Source organism: Haematobia irritans, unplaced genomic scaffold, assembly GCF_050003625.1.
Source record: "Haematobia irritans isolate KBUSLIRL unplaced genomic scaffold, ASM5000362v1 scaffold_13, whole genome shotgun sequence".
NCBI classification, from domain to species: Eukaryota; Metazoa; Arthropoda; class Insecta; order Diptera; family Muscidae; genus Haematobia; species Haematobia irritans.
In genome coordinates, this window is record NW_027445720.1 from 221,930 (window position 1) to 226,671 (window position 4,742).

The following is a 4,742-nucleotide window of genomic DNA, read 5'->3' on the forward strand; positions in this document are numbered from 1 at the left end:
ATCTATTTGAGTTGATGTTCAAACGACAGAAGTCGCAATTTTTATCCAATCTTCATGAAATTTGGCAGGATAGGATGTTCTTTTAGCATAGAAGAACGCTATAGAGATTTTGGGAAAATCAGATAACATTTTTGTATCGCTTGATTAGCATAAACAATTACGTTATTATCGGCATTCATTAATTGATTTTATTGTAATTTGCCGCCTCATCATATCGTAATTTCTGCTTTGTTATTCTTCTTTGGTCATATTCTTTGTGTTTTTACCAAACAGTGTTGCCATTTCCAATCAGAAATTGGTAAAAATGGCATTTTTATGGCGTTTATCGATAATAAAGCCATATGTGTGTTAGGGTATAATAAAATTGTGTTGTTTAAGAATCTGATGACCACAACTAGTTGCCCTCGAGTCCAAATTGTTAATCGATGGATCGATTCGAAATCACCCGTTGAATCGATATAGCCCTGGCTGTCCGTCCGTCGTTGTTATCTATTTGAGTTGATGTTCAAACGACAGAAGTCGCAATTTTTATCCAATCTTCATGAAATTTGGCAGGATAGGATGTTCTTTTAGCATAGAAGAACGCTATAGAGATTTTGGGAAAATCAGATAACATTTTTGTATCGCTTGATTAGCATAAACAATTACGTTATTATCGGCATTCATTAATTGATTTTATTGTAATTTGCCGCCTCATCATATCGTAATTTCTGCTTTGTTATTCTTCTTTGGTCATATTCTTTGTGTTTTTAACAAACAGTGTTGCCATTTCCAATCAGAAATTGGTAAAAATGACATTTTTATGGCGTTTATCGATAATAAAGCCATATGTGTGTTAGGGTATAATAAAATTGTGTTGTTTAAGAATCTGATGACCACAACTAGTTGCCCTCGAGTCCAAATTGTTAATCGATGGATCGATTCGAAATCACCCGTTGAATCGATATAGCCCTGGCTGTCCGTCCGTCGTTGTTATCTATTTGAGTTGATGTTCAAACGACAGAAGTCGCAATTTTTATCCGATCTTCATGAAATTTGGCAGGATAGGATGCTCTTTTAGCATAGAAGAACGCTATAGAGATTTTGGGAAAATCAGATAACATTTTTGTATCGCTTGATTAGCATAAACAATTACGTTATTATCGGCATTTATTAATTGATTTTATTGTAATTTGCCGCCTATTCATATCGTAATTTCTGCTTTGTTATTCTTCTTTGGTCATATTCTTTGTGTTTTTAACAAACAGTGTTGCCATTTCCAATCAGAAATTGGTAAAAATGGCATTTTTATGGCGGTTATCGTGAATAAAGCCATATGTGTGTTAGGGTATAATAAAATTGTGTTGTTTAAGAATCTGATGACCACAACTAGTTGCCCTCGAGTCCAAATTGTTAATCGATGGATCGATTCGAAATCACCCGTTGAATCGATATAGCCCTGGCTGTCCGTCCGTCGTTGTTATCTATTTGAGTTGATGTTCAAACGACAGAAGTCGCAATTTTTATCCGATCTTCATGAAATTTGGCAGGATAGGATGCTCTTTTAGCATAGAAGAACGCTATAGAGATTTTGGGAAAATCAGATAACATTTTTGTATCGCTTGATTAGCATAAACAATTACGTTATTATCGGCATTTATTAATTGATTTTATTGTAATTTGCCGCCTATTCATATCGTAATTTCTGCTTTGTTATTCTTCTTTGGTCATATTCTTTGTGTTTTTAACAAACAGTGTTGCCATTTCCAATCAGAAATTGGTAAAAATGGCATTTTTATGGCGGTTATCGTGAATAAAGCCATATGTGTGTTAGGGTATAATAAAATTGTGTTGTTTAAGAATCTGATGACCACAACTAGTTGCCCTCGAGTCCAAATTGTTAATCGATGGATCGATTCGAAATCACCCGTTGAATCGATATAGCCCTGGCTGTCCGTCCGTCGTTGTTATCTATTTGAGTTGATGTTCAAACGACAGAAGTCGCAATTTTTATCCGATCTTCATGAAATTTGGCAGGATAGGATGCTCTTTTAGCATAGAAGAACGCTATAGAGATTTTGGGAAAATCAGATAACATTTTTGTATCGCTTGATTAGCATAAACAATTACGTTATTATCGGCATTTATTAATTGATTTTATTGTAATTTGCCGCCTATTCATATCGTAATTTCTGCTTTGTTATTCTTCTTTGGTCATATTCTTTGTGTTTTTAACAAACAGTGTTGCCATTTCCAATCAGAAATTGGTAAAAATGGCATTTTTATGGCGGTTATCGTGAATAAAGCCATATGTGTGTTAGGGTATAATAAAATTGTGTTGTTTAAGAATCTGATGACCACAACTAGTTGCCCTCGAGTCCAAATTGTTAATCGATGGATCGATTCGAAATCACCCGTTGAATCGATATAGCCCTGGCTGTCCGTCCGTCGTTGTTATCTATTTGAGTTGATGTTCAAACGACAGAAGTCGCAATTTTTATCCAATCTTCATGAAATTTGGCAGGATAGGATGTTCTTTTAGCATAGAAGAACGCTATAGAGATTTTGGGAAAATCAGATAACATTTTTGTATCGCTTGATTAGCATAAACAATTACGTTATTATCGGCATTCATTAATTGATTTTATTGTAATTTGCCGCCTCATCATATCGTAATTTCTGCTTTGTTATTCTTCTTTGGTCATATTCTTTGTGTTTTTACCAAACAGTGTTGCCATTTCCAATCAGAAATTGGTAAAAATGGCATTTTTATGGCGTTTATCGATAATAAAGCCATATGTGTGTTAGGGTATAATAAAATTGTGTTGTTTAAGAATCTGATGACCACAACTAGTTGCCCTCGAGTCCAAATTGTTAATCGATGGATCGATTCGAAATCACCCGTTGAATCGATATAGCCCTGGCTGTCCGTCCGTCGTTGTTATCTATTTGAGTTGATGTTCAAACGACAGAAGTCGCAATTTTTATCCAATCTTCATGAAATTTGGCAGGATAGGATGTTCTTTTAGCATAGAAGAACGCTATAGAGATTTTGGGAAAATCAGATAACATTTTTGTATCGCTTGATTAGCATAAACAATTACGTTATTATCGGCATTCATTAATTGATTTTATTGTAATTTGCCGCCTCATCATATCGTAATTTCTGCTTTGTTATTCTTCTTTGGTCATATTCTTTGTGTTTTTAACAAACAGTGTTGCCATTTCCAATCAGAAATTGGTAAAAATGGCATTTTTATGGCGTTTATCGATAATAAAGCCATATGTGTGTTAGGGTATAATAAAATTGTGTTGTTTAAGAATCTGATGACCACAACTAGTTGCCCTCGAGTCCAAATTGTTAATCGATGGATCGATTCGAAATCACCCGTTGAATCGATATAGCCCTGGCTGTCCGTCCGTCGTTGTTATCTATTTGAGTTGATGTTCAAACGACAGAAGTCGCAATTTTTATCCAATCTTCATGAAATTTGGCAGGATAGGATGTTCTTTTAGCATAGAAGAACGCTATAGAGATTTTGGGAAAATCAGATAACATTTTTGTATCGCTTGATTAGCATAAACAATTACGTTATTATCGGCATTCATTAATTGATTTTATTGTAATTTGCCGCCTCATCATATCGTAATTTCTGCTTTGTTATTCTTCTTTGGTCATATTCTTTGTGTTTTTAACAAACAGTGTTGCCATTTCCAATCAGAAATTGGTAAAAATGACATTTTTATGGCGTTTATCGATAATAAAGCCATATGTGTGTTAGGGTATAATAAAATTGTGTTGTTTAAGAATCTGATGACCACAACTAGTTGCCCTCGAGTCCAAATTGTTAATCGATGGATCGATTCGAAATCACCCGTTGAATCGATATAGCCCTGGCTGTCCGTCCGTCGTTGTTATCTATTTGAGTTGATGTTCAAACGACAGAAGTCGCAATTTTTATCCAATCTTCATGAAATTTGGCAGGATAGGATGTTCTTTTAGCATAGAAGAACGCTATAGAGATTTTGGGAAAATCAGATAACATTTTTGTATCGCTTGATTAGCATAAACAATTACGTTATTATCGGCATTCATTAATTGATTTTATTGTAATTTGCCGCCTCATCATATCGTAATTTCTGCTTTGTTATTCTTCTTTGGTCATATTCTTTGTGTTTTTAACAAACAGTGTTGCCATTTCCAATCAGAAATTGGTAAAAATGGCATTTTTATGGCGGTTATCGTGAATAAAGCCATATGTGTGTTAGGGTATAATAAAATTGTGTTGTTTAAGAATCTGATGACCACAACTAGTTGCCCTCGAGTCCAAATTGTTAATCGATGGATCGATTCGAAATCACCCGTTGAATCGATATAGCCCTGGCTGTCCGTCCGTCGTTGTTATCTATTTGAGTTGATGTTCAAACGACAGAAGTCGCAATTTTTATCCGATCTTCATGAAATTTGGCAGGATAGGATGCTCTTTTAGCATAGAAGAACGCTATAGAGATTTTGGGAAAATCAGATAACATTTTTGTATCGCTTGATTAGCATAAAAAATTACGTTATTATCGGCATTTATTAATTGATTTTATTGTAATTTGCCGCCTATTCATATCGTAATTTCTGCTTTGTTATTCTTCTTTGGTCATATTCTTTGTGTTTTTAACAAACAGTGTTGCCATTTCCAATCAGAAATTGGTAAAAATGGCATTTTTATGGCGGTTATCGTGAATAAAGCCATATGTGTGTTAGGGTATAA